A 15,525-nucleotide genomic window follows, 5' to 3' on the forward strand; every position below is an offset into this window, starting at 1 on the left:
GCCCCTCTGCCCTCTGCTCCATCTGGACTCCCCTCGCCCCTCTGACCTCTCCTCCAGTGTTTCTGCGCTCCTCTCTGCCCTCTCCTCCAGTGTTTCTGGGCTCTCCTCGCCCCTCTGCCCTCTCCTCCAGTGTTACTGGGCTCCCCTCGCCCCTCTGCCCTCTCCTCCTTCTGGGCTCCCCTCGCCCCTCTGCCCTCTCCTCCAGTGTTTCTGGGCTCTCCTCGCCCCTCTGCCCTCTCCTCCAGTGTTTCTGAACGGCCCTCTGCCCACTCCTTCGGTGTTTCTGGGCTCTCCTCGCCCCTCTGCCCTCTCCTCCAGTGTTTCTGGGCTCTCCTTGCCCCTCTGCCGCACTCCCTATGAAACAACTTATCCTCAAATGTAAATGATACGAGCAGGCCCCCGAGTACACACAGAGAGGGCCCGTTAGCGGACCTCACAGTAAACATTGGCATTCAAGCAGGCGCCGTAGTAGTCGCCTGTCACCTTTCCAGGAGGATCTGGGGTGGGGGGCTTTCTTTCTTCCCTCTCGGCAGTTAAAGAGTTCCCGCTAACGCCCCGCCCCCTCCCGCACACGCACTGCACGCGACCAGGAGGCTGCTACAGTTTAAACATGCCCTCGCTGCGAAGTAATGGCATTCCGTCAGGCCCCAGAGTACTCGCCTTTCCTGCAGCGTCTGGTATGGGCTCCTTTCAGGGGCAGTTCCGGCACATCTGGCAGCAGCTGGGGCTGTGGAAGCCGTTAGAGGCTCGGACCCTTATCTGTTCAGTGCAGGCTTCACCTTTGTCCTAGCTGGAGGCACGTCACCGCTTCTCAAGGTCACTGGGAGTGGACGAAGTTCAAGGATAGTTGGTTGGCCGGCCCTGCAGAAGCAGGCGGCTTGTCTTCCGTTCACACAGGGCTACAGGACCGGTGGGTAGCGTGACCACATTTAGATTTTGAAAACTGAAAACCTGGACGGCACGCAAACATGGGAGCAGTAGGGTTTAATTTTGCATGGTCTGAGGGACAGAGAAGCACTGACACATAGGAAAGAGAGACATTATGGCATTAAGAGGAATTAAATGTAGTGGCGGCTCCTCCGCTCACGGAGCAGTTTAGATGAAAAAAATAAAATGGTAATACCTGAAGTTATCATTTTATTTTTCACATGGTCAGGCTTGGCCCCCCAGACGTCGGGGAGAAGGAGTGGTTGTGCACTCTGTAAAGTGTGCATGAATGTTTGACCGGCCTGAGAGGTCATGCACACTCTGCATGTTCTCCGCCCAGGCTGCATTACAGCCTGCATGGACAACATCCCCAGGCCCCATTTCCGGGCTGAGCACCGAACCACGGCGCTCAGACCAATCACAACACTACATTGCAGCTTTGTGAATGGCTCAGGGGAGCCTGGGTGCTTACCAATAACAACGCTGCATTGCAGAGTTGTGATTTGCTGTGGGGAGCCAGGGTACTTCCTTGTCCCTGGAAGAGACTCACTCGACACGGGAAAGACATGGCAGATCAGGAATTTTATTTTTTTTTAATTCAAAACGCTCGACCACCCTCGCCTCACCACCCCCTATCTTACTAGCTACCAATGATTAAATAGAACATTTACATACAGGCTCTGATTACGATGTGGCCTATGTATTCTGACCCCAGCATAAATCAATGTTTACACACGGTTTGGAATTACAACTTAAATGGTCTTTACCATATACAATAATCAGATTCGTTTAATATCTCAAGGCCCGCTAAACTTTGGCAGGTCAAACCTGCCGAAATGTAACAATTTCAATGAGTGCCCTATAAGGACTACATTGGCACATCCCACAAACCTATAGAAGGCTGTAGGTTCGCAAGACAAACAAAATCTGTGTTTTAGGCATTGTACCCTTTGTTCCACAAACCAAATACATTATAGAGATGGCATGTTGCCCCATAAGTGGCTCATTCAGTCTAGTTGCTTTCTGGGACTTGTAGTTTTGCATCTATAAAAGGTAAACACAGAACTGAAAGTGCCAGAAAGCCAGGACTTGACGAGCGTACAAAGGCGCCTACGAGATAGAAGGGAAGGTGGTGTAGGGATGCACAAGGATCCGTCCAAAACATGTGTGCTACAATATGGAACTAGACAGAAAACATAAAAGGGCCTCTTTTTAAAACGTGATATAGCATGAAAGTTTTGCTAACCCCAATTACAGTTCAAATGAAAACAGCACGAAGAAGAGTTTTCAATAAATCAGCCCTTTCCTTCTCTCGCACAAGTTGTGCTAAAGTTAAAGGCAAAGCTTGGGCAACAGCTGAGGGTCTTCCAGATGCTGATGCGGCCACTTCACTGAAACACTGCAGCACAGCAGGGGATTCTTTAGAACTAGTGTAGAACAGGTCACTCTTATCTTTGGTGATGTAACAGGAGAGGGGAAAGGGGACCTGTACTCGTATTTAAAAACGAACATGCACGCTCAAGACCCTACCCTCAAAACCCAGACATTTATTATTTTTAATTATAACTACTGGAACAGACCACAGGAAACCGGGACCGTCCGGGGGAATCCAAGACGTCTGCCCCCCCCCCCCCCCCCCCTTTTACAGGCGGCAGTCTCATGAGGAAAACTTAGATCGCCGCATTTTTTTTTTTTTTTTTTTACAAATGACGCGGCGCCTACATTCCTCTCAGCACTGCACCTCTGGCTGAGGTGGAATGCGAGGAGCGAGTTTGCGAGGAGCGAGTTTACGAGGCCTTGACCTTCATTCCCGGCATTCCTTCGCATACACCTGTTGATCTTCCTCCGATAGCAGGGGCCTGGCCGCCTCCTGACAGTGTGTGGTGCTGCTGGCAACTGTGAATTCCGCACATTTTTTAAAACTGGTTTTCTGTCGTGAAAAAAAGGCTCGGAGAAAGAATATGTAAACATTTCAAACCTCAACGGGACACGCTTTAATTGCGGATTCTATAAGACAATTTTACTCCCAGTTATATACGGGGGGGAGGGCTTTAAGTGGGCCGGGTCTGAGCACCGGCAGTGTTTTTTAAGGGGCCTCGAAACGGGTCTCAATCGGGCTCTGTTTTGTGCCCTGGCACAGGCGGCCTGTTTTTTTCTGGACTGCTGTGACAGCAGGCACATGATGTGCGCGTGCTCACTTCTCACTAGTGGAGAAGTTATGGCATGACCTCATGCCAGGTGAGTGTTCTAGAAGGGAAATCCTTTAAAGAGTCATTTTCTCTCTGGATTTCCCTTTTCTTTTTGAACCTCAGGAGCAGCAACATTGTCGTGGTGTCACAGGGTTTTAAGTGGAAGCTTTTTCAATATTCTATACAAGCCATAGTTGCTGCCTATTTATCTTATGCAACTAACAACCATTGACAAATCCTATAGTCCTGACTTGTAGGTATGATCTGACTTGTTGCATCATATATCTGGATGCAATGACAGAAGCAGCAAAATACAAGTCGGGCGGCACACTGTGCTTAACACAGATTTTTAGCTTACGTGTTTTTAAGCCACGCCCTTAATTACATTGACCACGCCCCTTTGAAAGACCCCCCAGTTTTTTCATCCCTCTTAAAGCCCTGCGGGGAGGACATGTCTGGTTTCTTTAATTAATTTTTAATTATTTTGCAAGTACGGGTGCCACGACGCATACAATGAGCGAGGCTACCTGTACAGTTATTCCCAAAATCTGATAAGGATGTTAAGTCAGTGTGTCTCCTATGGTTCAAAGGTGCTCCTTAAGATAGATGCCAAACTCAATCCAAAAATACTGGCCTCCCACCTTGACAAAGTATTGCCCTTCTTGGTTCACCCGGACCCGAGCATTTTTGTAATGGGATGCCAGACCCATGATAACAACTGGGCAGCAATGCACTTGGTTGAAAAGGCCTCACTGAAGGGCATACCTGTGATTCCCAGATCCTTGGATGCAGAGAAGGCCTTTGACTGAATGGATTGGTCTGATTCTTCAGCAAATGGGGTTTGGATCACCATTTCTAAAGATGGTGTTTTCGTGCTACCCCCCCCCCCCCCCCCCAGCCCCCAATAGCTAGAATTGCACTAAATGGCCTCAAAACTGGTGTGTTTAGGTTACTATAGGGCACCAGACAGGTGTGTCCCTCTTGCCATGGCTGTTCGTCCTTTTATAGATCGTTGTGCCTGCCAGATTCGCCAGGCATTAAATTGGACTCTGGGAAATATAAAATGACCTTATATGCGGACGATGTGCTACCCAAGCAAAATCGCTAGTGATGCCTCAAAAGGGGCCCACTTATTGGGGATAGTGCATTGCTGATGCAGAGAGATGAGTGAGTGTGCAGTGGATAGATACAGTTCGGAGTTGGACAGGACAATGAGATTGACGTCCTCCTCCCCCGTTGGGGCCAGCAGAGATGTGGGAGGAACCGGCATGGATAGTGGTGCTGGGCATGGGTTCGGCACTGAACTCAGAGCTGAACCCAATGCGGGTTCAGGAGGCACAGACTGCACTGAGGGTGCTCTTGGGTCGCTTCAATATAGTTAGCTTCAGAGTCACTTCCAGAGAAGATCGGAGTCGACGCAAAGCAACGCAGATCCACCTACGGGCAAACAGGTCCTATGCTGAAAAATCTTCCTGATCCAGTCTTAAACCTAGGGGATATTCTAAAGGTGAGAAACCTGCAGTTATAAATATTCATCAGAAAGTATGCATTCTATGAGCGAAAAAGCTTTTTACCAGCTTCCCTGCTGATCTATTCAGCGTGGAATCGAAGACTGCATTTGCTGTATTCTGTGTGAGTGGGAAATGTGCTTCGCAACTGCCATGATGTACGTGTTGTGTGAGGAAGCAAAGCTTGCCCCGCAGCTGCCTGATTTGCACCTGCCCTGTAATTCAGAAAGCTTGCACTGTTTACGACTTAGGTGTGCCACTACAATGAAGAAGGGGGTGTTTCCATTGAGGTTACCCCATGTTTTGAAAAAAACAAAAGATATATTTATTGCATTTGAATAGCATGCCCTATGAACCAGGGACTGTTTCACAATATTTAATGTAAGGTACCTATATTCCTAAGAAAGTCACCTCAACTCATAAGGCGCTGAAACGTGCTGACACAAAAGAGAACCAGAGTCTATCGTTTTACCGTCCTGTTTTTATTCTTGTGGTAGGGAGACATTAGTAAAAAATTAAAAAAAAACTTAGTTCACCCATTCACAATTTTAACATAGGTATATCAAAGTGGGAACATACACATTAATGTAAGGGACATTATCTCACTCAACTAGGGAACCCACAACTAGTAGATTGTACAGCTAGTGAATCTCAATACTTTTGGATGCTTCCCAAGTGCTACGCGTAGAACCCACAGACAAAGCATACCACACTAGGTAGATGAGGGTTCATCACTCTATATCAGTAGATAATAATATGGGAATTCCAGAATTGGTTTTGGTTCTTGCTGCTTCTTGCAAGAGTTTGTTTATGTTATGGGGTTTTATTTAGCGAAACAACCACTTAAAAAGGAGTATTTTGGCACTAGTATCTCTCACAGGCAGCAGAGCATGAAAGCAGCACTGGGTAAACGGCAGGTTGTAAGAGATTTTCTGAACATTAAGGACATTAATATGGCATTGCTGTAGTCAAGTCTGGCATGGACAAATGCATTTGCTACCATTACTTTATAAGGGAAGGCCAGTAAGGGCATAATTCTCTCCAATAGCTTCATTTGACGAAACCATGCTTTGGTGACACTGAAGATCTGGTTATCTAAATATAGTTTGGTGTCCAGAGTGATGCCCAAGTCTCTAGCCTTCAGAACAGGCATGGGGCTGTCACGCATACTGCAGGGCCATAAAGAGTTGTCCCAGAGATTCAATTTATGGTAAAACCAGGGGGAAATCTCAAATGTTGATGGGTTGATCTTGAGGTCGGTTTGTCCTATCCAGTTTAGTATGAGGTTCATTGAGTTTTGGTTAAGGAGCTTTCTATTTCTTATATGATCATGTCTGTTTACGGAGAGTGTACAAAAGTCCTTTAATACTGAGCCGCCAAAACAGCCTAGGGTTACACTGAAGCCTGCCGTGGCAAGTTAAGGTGTTGCATTTGTGCTCCAACACATGCACTTTTCCCCACCAGAGAGGGAGAGCTCACAACCAGGTCTCTCAGCTAGCCGCCATGTTATCCCTCTGGCTCGAAATGCAAATCATTCTCAGTTGCAGCCCGCTCATTGGCTTTTACCGCTCATCTTTCAGCCATGCTTCAGTTATTTATTTTATGACCCTCCTTGTAAATAATAGTTAGTTCTAGCTAAAGTGTTGGTGATTTATTGGGACAACTTGTTGGCCCTTTCCTCCAATGGGAAAAACTAAAACATTTGCACAGAGAAAGCCCTTATCCCCAAAGCTTGTGGACTTCTCCATGTCAAGTTACTGCTAACACCATCCAGTCACCTCCCTATCCCACTCATGTTCTATAACTTCGGCACCCCTCATGGATTCTGTCCCAGAGTATGAAGGAATCACCTCCAAAAGTGACGTTAATGCAATAGTTGATACAATTGCCTTTGGAGATGGTCCTTAAATATTACTTTGGTTCAATAATTGATTCTCGTACATAGTCTCTACCTCTCCCACATACACATCCACATGTCATATCCAAACGCACACTGCACTGATCTGTGTTGGACGGACTCTTCCCTAGTCCTACTTCAGAACCACTGGGCTGACAAGCGACTGACTCTACACCAGATCCAGCGGTTTTTCAGCTGCTATGGACTGACAAGGGACTGATTCTGCCCCAGGTCCAGCAGTTTTTCAGACAAGTGACTGACTCTGCCCTAGGTCCAGCGATCTTTCAGCTGCCCTGGACTGACAAGCGACTGACTCTGCCCTAGGCCCAGTTATCTTTCCGGGTTACTGGACTGACAATTAACTGCCTCTGCCCCAGGCCCAGTCTCGTTTCAGGGGCACTGGACTGACAAGCCACTGACTCTTCCCCAGGCCTAATGGTCTTTCAGAATCTCTGACCAGGTCAGTAATTCTCTCTCTTGTGCAAATAGGGTGAAGGAAAGTGGAGTATTATGTGGTGTGGGGAGGGTAAGTCCTCATCATGTAATACTATCACGATACCCCAAAGATGGTCATTGGATTCACACTAATAAATCCTTAGCTCAGACCTGGTAGTGTGGCAAAAAGCAGTCAGGCTTTCTAGAGGAACGTGTTTTGCGCATCTCAGAGTACCAATATGGATGGTAACTAATTGATATGACTCAAGAGAAATCTGACATCAATTTATCAAATTAGAGAGTATTTTTATGTTAATTTAGACTCCAAAATGAGCGGAATAACATACATATAACTGGAGATATAGATTTTTTAAGCAATACAAAATCAGTGCAAAATAATACAGTAAAAAGTTAATATTGCAGTCATTGAGAAAAAAATACAAGTGACAATCGGTAACCTGCAGTTCAAGTTGCATTGAACCCTTTCAGAGTTAAGGTGATGCAGGTCACAGGACCAAGCCACAACAGTCAGTTACATTTTACTTGGCCCGAGGAGCCCGGGAGCAGAGTTGTCCTGGCTGTCCTTGGTCCTGAACAGGAACCGCGGGAGAACTACTTTTGCCACTGAAACGCTGCTGCTGTGTAAAAAGAAGCAAAAACACAACAACGGTGTGGTTGCTGACGTTGGTCGAAGGTCGGATGGCATTCCCTCTTAATGCAATGTTGAGTAATGGGGTCAGATGCCTGACAGGCGACCAACAAACCTTGGCACCGGTAAGCAGTGCTGAAAGTAACTTCGATGTCCGGTCTCCCAAAGGAACGCAGTAGCTACCTGTGACTTTGTGGAAGGCAAGACTACAGTTCCACAGTGCACTAGTCCATCTGGATTTGGGTGATCCCTCGAAGGACCCGATTTCCAGCGATTCTTCGAATCTGGAGCATTGTTGTACCTGCAGTTTGCAGGAGACACATGCCACTAGTCCTGGGGAGTCTGAGGGTGCTCCAGGCTTCCACGGGGTCCCTCTGGCTGGGAGAACCGAGAAATAGCCTAGGACAAGTCTTGATCAGACAGTTCCAAGAGTGTTGCCACAGGTGCAGGGTATGCCTCTTTTGCTTTGGGGAAGTTTTGTTGTAGCTGGTGCAGGGCTCTCTTTCTGTCCTCTTCGATGCAGGTTGTTCAGAAATAAGTTTCTGGTGTCTGAGGGTGTTAGGTGTGTAGGAGCTAGTAGCCAATGGGCAGCTTGTCCCTGCAGCTAGTCCGCTCCTAAGGTGACCACATTCGGGTGTGGGTCACCTATTCTGCCACCTAAAGATGGACAAAATCAAATTTTTGTTTACAGAACAGTCTGCTCACCCTGAAAGTGTGACAAGTCAGGAAGGAAGGAGGAGTGTACACCTGCTTCAATAAGTAATGGCCTACTTGCCTGTGCAAATGTGCCTGGGGCAGGGGGAGGGCAGTTTCCTCCACTGGGAGTTAGCTTGATGCATATCATGGGTGATGTAGCCTTTGAAGCTCACCGCCTTGATGTGCCACATCACTAGGCTGTTGGGAGGAGGGATGTGTGACCTGCTTCGTGCCCAAGCCTTTGTTATGGACTACTGAGAGTGATCACACTGCCTGGCAGGAGGTCAGAATCCTGTCTTGGCAGCAGTAGGTGCAGGAAACACAGGCTTGCCAACCAGAGCACATAAAAGCTGGGGCGACTAGGCAGGCAACCTCTAAGGTTGCCACTTGGGGGCATGCAACATCACCCAGGGCACGAGATTTGTGTCAGAGGGGAGAAGGTGTGTAGTTTGATACCAAGCATGACGTCTTTCTTCAGTACCATAATGGGGCTTCCAACCTTGAGACTGCCCTGGTGGCAGCCCATATTATCCTATGGGCCGCTTTCACTTATTGTACTTTCCAGTGGGAAACACCAATATAGGGGCAAATAGGCGTTTACTTATATACCCTCACCTTTAATATACTGCACCCTTCATCCTGGGCTCAAGAGGCCTTCCTTAGGGGGTGTCTGATATATTACAAATAGTGTATCGACTGTGCCACACATGGTCAAGTTTGAGCAGTTTGCACTGTCACTGCAGTCTGCCATGGCAGTCCTGCTGTAATTAGATTGCCTGGCTCACCCAGGGTGGCACAAGACCCTGCTACAGCCCTAATGACCCCTTTACCGCCTATGTCCTGGGTACCCCTGGTTCCATATACTAGGAACTTATAAGGGGGTAAAGTCTTTGCCTATGGGTATTATCAAGTCGAACATAACAGTTTTGGGAGAAAGCACAGTCACTGGGGTCTAGGCAGCAGACTTAACCAGCAGCATTTGGAGAAAAAAGTGGGGAGTGACCATCTAAAAGGAGCACTTTCTTACACAGGGCTGTTTCCGCCTGATCTCCAGAGGGCCTCCTTCCGGAAAGCAGGCCAAAGCCTCCTCAGTGAACTAGCAGAACCTGGAAAGCTACCATTCCATTAATTAAACCTCTCATAATCAGAGGCCTCGAGACTCATAGGTGAAAGCACACCTTTCTGGTTTTCTCAACAGCAGCCAGTTGTGAGGTCGCACTTGCCTTCAGTCGCCTCATTAGAAATGAAGGTTCAGAGGGTAAAGGCCACTGCAGCAGAGATCTCTGTGTAACATACAGGAGTGACACTGTGTTTCCTCAGACAGTTATGTAAAGTGCTATTGAGATGGGTAATAACAGTGCGTGTGAATAATAAACCAAGAGCTAGATCACTAAATTGGTCATCATCAATATGTAGACAAGGTGATCAATGTGCATATATTCTAATTACAGGGGTAAGCTTTCTTGTTGATTGTTGGTCAGTGGTTTCAAAGTTCTTATCTCACAGAAAAGAGACCTAATTGTGAATAATGTCCAAGATTCATTGTACATAATTCATTTGTGGATTTTTAGCTTCCCAACCCCATTGCAGTGTTGGTAAAAAAAAACACTTCAACAATGACAGTGCAGACCATTAGTTGCTCACCTGTCCTTCATGCAAGCATCTACCAATAAATCCTCCCCGGTGATAAACATTGTAAAAACAAAACCCTGTCTGCAAAGAGTTCCACTTTTCCACATTGCACTTTCGTTTTCTATCCTTATATAGGTCTGGCTAAAACTACTCTACATAGTCAATGAACTACAGAAGAAAATCACATTTTAGAATATGTTTCTAATTTCCTTATTATGCGCTTTGCATCTAAAACTGGATTTCCAATTCTAAATAGTATTTATTGTTGCCTAAAATATATTTTAAATATTAGTATCTCCAACAAAAACACATATTCCTCCGACATAACTCCAGTCTTAGGAAAAACAATAAATACTAAATAGAGGTCAATGCCTCAAACCTTTCTAAACACTACTAAAACCAAAGAATACTTCATGTAGTATGAAAATACACAACGAGTAACATGTAATGTTGTCCTATATTGCATGTTCAGGGTGCAGGGGATATGTATAAACCATAAGGCCAAAGAATCTCGATAGCAATATAGGCTCCTATCACGCGGGGACCAGTTACGTAATCTCTCCCTGATGAGGAGCTATAGCTGTAAGTTGGCGGCTATAGCAGCAGCTACTGCCATGAATGACTTGTAGAGTCTAGATGGACAAGTGGGTCAAGGAAGGGGTATGAGGAGCACCTTTGAAAAGAGAAAGTGAGGTAAAAAGCCAGGTCTCCCCGATATGTAGACCAGTAGCGTAACATTATCCCCCGCAGCCCATGCGGTGTGGGGCGGTCGAGCTCCAGGGGCTCCCTCGGCACTGTTCACAGGCTATGGGTCCCTGGTCCGAAAGCTCCAGACTGGGTCCGGGGGAGGGGACCCTCCATATACTTTGCAGGGGGCCCTCTCAACTTTCGTTAGCCACTGATGTGCGCCCGTGACCATACTATCAGACTCACAGATTAGCAACAGCTTGGCCTCTCCTTGACCCCCCGCAAGAATTACGTATTCCTGAGAGATCCGGGATCTCACTTCCCATTAAATCCACCTTTGACGTCTGTGATCATTGAATATCTTTGAGAAACTAGTTACAATGTGTAGGAGAGTAGGGTCTGCAATCCTATGATCACCCGGACTTTTTGCTTTTGTTTCATTGGTTTACGACTTTCTCGGGCTGTGGGCCTGCTAATCAGACCTACAGCCTAGCTGTTCTCTCACTAAATTGATGAGTGTACCTTAGGTGCATTACCCAATTGGAGCTGGGCCACCCTGTCAGACCCTGTAACTCAGGGCATCAGTGTACCCAGGGCCTACCAGGGGCTGAAGCATGTATTATGCCACCCCTGGCTGGCCATCTAAATCTGACACAACTGGCTGCACGACAGCTGGGGCAACATGGCGTACTCGCCCGTTGCTGTAGGTATAGTATCCCTATATCTAAACTTAAAATGGACACCCGAGTTCCTATCAGTCACTCCTATGGCAGGCCTTGACAATCCTGAAGGCAGAGTGCGTGGAATCGTGTGAATTGGGCTCTGGCACGAGCCGAGCCCGGTTGCAGCTTGCGGAACCAAGACCCAATGGCTGTTCCATGATAACGCGTACCATATCGGTAACCCCGGTATAGCGTTATCAAGACATGTCGAGTAAGGTGTCATACGAATCGGGATGCTGCCCCCTCACCAATTCTGGCGACGAGGTTAGCATTCCGCCCTTCTAGAGGGACACGACATGTATGTAACTGTGAACCCCGGTTAAAGTTAACTGAAGCCTCAGCTCCACAAAATGGATGCTGCCACCACAGACACGAGTCTGACCTCCTGCTGCTGGGAGTCCTTCCAGCGAGGAGAGCTTGGACAAAGGGTTTCCTGTCAGGGGCGGTGTTCGCACCATCCCAGACAGGGTTTTGTGTATTCTGGGTTGGTAGGGCTTTGCGAGAAGGTGACTGCGGAGTCGCACCCCGGTGCTCACTACGCATCTGCCGGCTAGAACCAGTTCCAGGGGCGCGCGGCCCCTGACCTCGGGAAAGTCCGGCAGAGGAGAGGGGTGTAACTACCCCCCTTCCTGGTCCCACCCCTAGGGCAGGACCTAGTCATGTACCCACCCCTTTCTTTAGGATAAAGGCCGGAGCGGGGACCCTTCCAAATTAGATCATCTTTGAATCAAGAATACTTTCTACGAAAGGACTTCGAGACTCTTCTCAAGATTTCTCCCTTGTGGCTAAGGAGTAGTCACCCTGCACCAGCGGGCACCATCTAAGAACTCTGCGGTTTGCTGCAAGTCCTTTCTCAGGAATCCGACGACCCAGCTCGATGAGAACCGGCTTCCCTGGCACCTCTGACCTCTAACCACATCGTCAGCTCAGCTGAGATCTGTGGGTGCGACGAGACCTCGAGGGACCGGCCATCATCAAAACCTGCACGCTTTCTTAAATCAGCACGACCACCGAAGGAATCCTCTGGTGAGTGCTCTGGGGTCCGAGAAGCCCCGACCCTGAGCAGCTCCAGCACCGAAGTGCAGTCTCCCAGCATCTCCACGATCTGCGTGGGGCCCTTCTGCCGCTGCTCAGCACGTTGTCCGATCACTAGCCGCTGGCTTGTGACCCTGTGACGACGAACGACAACCAACGTTGCTGGTCTGGTTGCTCCAGACTAGCCTTCTGCTCCTTTTTACGAGAGGAGCACCCCGGACCCTCCTGGTCCACTCAAGACGCCATTTTAGGCCCACCGCGTGGCCCTGAAATCTGCCAAGGCTTGTTGCCCCAATCCTGGGCCCAGCGACGCCGACAGCATCAACCTTCGTGGGACAGCTCGCACCTCCATCCTGGTCGCCGACAACGCCTCCTGGTCCGTGAGACTGCAGAGCCTAGCGTCGCCCACTCACCTAGTCGAGGTGACGGCCATCCGGTGTCTTCCCGGTACCCTCTGACTACTGGCTAGTAGTACGAACTTGGTCCCCTCTGCTTTCAGGTATCATCGATCACTGATCCAGGCTTGGATCTCTACGAACTATTCATCACTGGTCGCCGGCCAGCAACTCCTTTTCTTCCTGCTCCTGGCTCGTCAGCGAAGATCCCCGACGCCTGTAAGACTTGTGCAGCCGCAGCCCTCGTGGCTAGGTAACTTCGGCATTACGGTGCCTGCATAGCCTCCTTACTTAAGGGTCCCGAGTCCCTCGCTTCCGACTTGCCTTATCGGGTCCGCCCGAGACCACTAGAACTTTCCGTGCCCTCGGGCACTTGTTTTAATTGTGCACTTGAAGTATTTTCCTAAGAGTTTTGTTCTGTGCTTAGTACCCTGTCCTCATAAAGAGTACAGGGCTGTTGTGATTCTAATAAATATACTGTTTATTTTCATAACACTTGTGTGGTGTCCTTTCACTTGGTGTTCAAGGGGTATGTGATGGTATAACAGCTGGCTTAACACGCCCCCTAGAGTTTAGCCCGAAGACTGCTCGTATCCACGCTACTAGGATAGCTGGTCTAAGGTTGACTTGCAACCAATCACCATAAGGGTCGTTTGGACCGATGCATAGTGGTCGCTAGAATAGCGAACGCTGCATATCGGGCCAACTTCTCACACAATGCTGCTGCACATCTCTGAGAGGGATGTATGCCTCACACAGACGCCTTTACCATGCATGGTCTGCTTCTGACCTGCGGCACAATGGCCTGCTTTGGCGAGAAATGATCAGGGTCATAGCTTGGACGCACCTATTGCATTGCAAATGCCTATTTGGTCATATTGTGGAGGCTTTTTAAGACTGCATGCAATCTTCTAGAAACAACTAGCCTTATTTGCTTGTTGTTGCAATATCATTGGAGACCATGAGAATTCCAGTAACACACACGCTACCATCACCACTAGGTTAATAGAATTTAAATAAATATAGCTTCATTTTCCCATAAATTGCTGTAGAAGTAAAACGCCCAAAAAAGATATGTATTTTAAATCTGTGTGCTAGAGACACGCCTCCCCTTTCAGGGCAGGATGAAATCTCCAGAAGGTGTTCAGGTGGTTGAGGAGAAACTTTACTTGGTGAGGTTTGTTCCAGCATAATAGGGACAGTAATACCCTTCTCAGTAAAGTAAATAACGTCCTTTTTAGGTCTCGCACCTGCGACACAGGGCGAAAGCCCTGTCGCAGCGAGACCCTATTGTCATCGCCTCTACTTACAAGGAAGCAAGAGGAGACAACAGCTGTGCACGCGCAGCCTCGTGAACATGCGCCCCGATTGCGGCATGCTGTTCCCCGTCACAATGGAGCGCGCACGCAGACAGACACACGCGCGCACGCACACACACAAACACACACGCACACACACACACGAGCAAACATATGCCGCCGCCCCCCGCGCACACACACAGACACACGAGCACAAACACGCCGCCCCCCCGACGAGCAAGTTCTGAACGCGTAGACACACACACGCATTACCTGGAATACGCGGGCTTCCCTCACTCATGGGTGCCCCGCACTTGCATCGACAGCCTCATCCGATGCCATTTCTGACCCCGGGCTTCTTCTGCAGCCACAGCGGGGCTCTTCCCTTAGGCATGGGAGCCCCGCAGTGGTATCCGCTTGTCTTCACTCGGGCCCCCTCCTGGGACCCGGGACTTCCGCTTTGGTGCCGGTGTACTATCAATAGGCCCCATCTGTCTTTACCCCCCCCCCGTGTTTCCACGCATGGGCATTATTATGCGCAGCCGCACTATGGTCCATGTCTTGGCCGCATGTATTTTTAAGCTCTCCACTCTTCTGCCGGTTTAGTGCGCATGCGTGTGATTGCACGCATGCGCTTTCAAGATCCAGCAGCGAACAATACTACTCCTTGAGCAGCGTTAACCACCGTTCACAAGGGAGAGCCCCTTCCTTGCGCTCGGCTCTGGGAGCCACAGGGCCTCCTCCCTTTCCCCGGCCTGGCCGAGGCTCCCAGGAGAGGCCCGCACAAAGGCGAGGAGGGCTGCGGGGAGCGAGGGGGGCTTTTTCAAGCTCCCCCGCCGTCAAAGAAAGGCGCCCATTCACTGCTTGCAGATGCAGCTCGCCTTTCCGGTCCCACCGCCTTGTTTATTTTGTCTTCACCCTGAGAAATTGAGCTTTTCTTTACTTTTCCATAAAACCAGAAGACTTTCTTGGTATATTCAGGGGTAAAAGTATACCGCCCCTTCATGCTGGCACAGCAACAAAGACCGCAGCTTCAAAATGCAACATTTGTAATGGAGCTCCTCTTTTAAAATAATATTTGTTGATTATCCACTCCTTTGTTGCACTATTAGTGAAGTATTCTAGGCTAAAAATAAAGTACAATCTATAATCACAATCTAGTTATACCTTGTGTGGAGGGCGTTTGTGTGGAGGTTATTTTTTTGTTTTTGTATGTTAGGGAATAGACTTACTAAAAAGAAGTACAGCAACCGAATGGCAGGATACAATATCACATTTTACTAATACAATTTCGATTTTTGGACCGAGCGCAGTAATTTCATACGGCTGACATATTTACTGTGCAGTTATATTGTCTGTGCGGGCCGTGTGTGCTGTCAGAGGGCTGCAGATGGAGGTCCGACTGTTAGTGAGAGGTGAGGAGAGCGACCCTGCAGTGCTGCAATGGAGACCGAG

General features: G+C 48.5%; 1 protein-coding gene across 2 annotated transcripts in view; it reads right to left on the reverse strand.

Moving 5' to 3' along the window:
- The window catches only part of HSD3B7 (hydroxy-delta-5-steroid dehydrogenase, 3 beta- and steroid delta-isomerase 7), a 496,942-nt gene that overhangs the window by 423,701 nt on the left and 57,716 nt on the right, over positions 1 to 15,525 (reverse strand). Inside the window, exon 1 of one of the 2 annotated variants that reach the window (XM_086932050.1) lies at positions 661 to 795. The exons of the other annotated variant lie outside the window; for it this stretch is intronic. The gene's annotated coding sequence lies outside the window, so the exon portion shown is untranslated. Of the gene's footprint in view, positions 1 to 660; positions 796 to 15,525 lie in introns of those variants that run through there. 2 annotated transcript variants of the gene reach the window in all.

This window comes from Lissotriton vulgaris, chromosome 7, assembly GCF_964263255.1.
Source record: "Lissotriton vulgaris chromosome 7, aLisVul1.2, whole genome shotgun sequence".
In the NCBI taxonomy this organism is placed as follows: Eukaryota; Metazoa; Chordata; class Amphibia; order Caudata; family Salamandridae; genus Lissotriton; species Lissotriton vulgaris.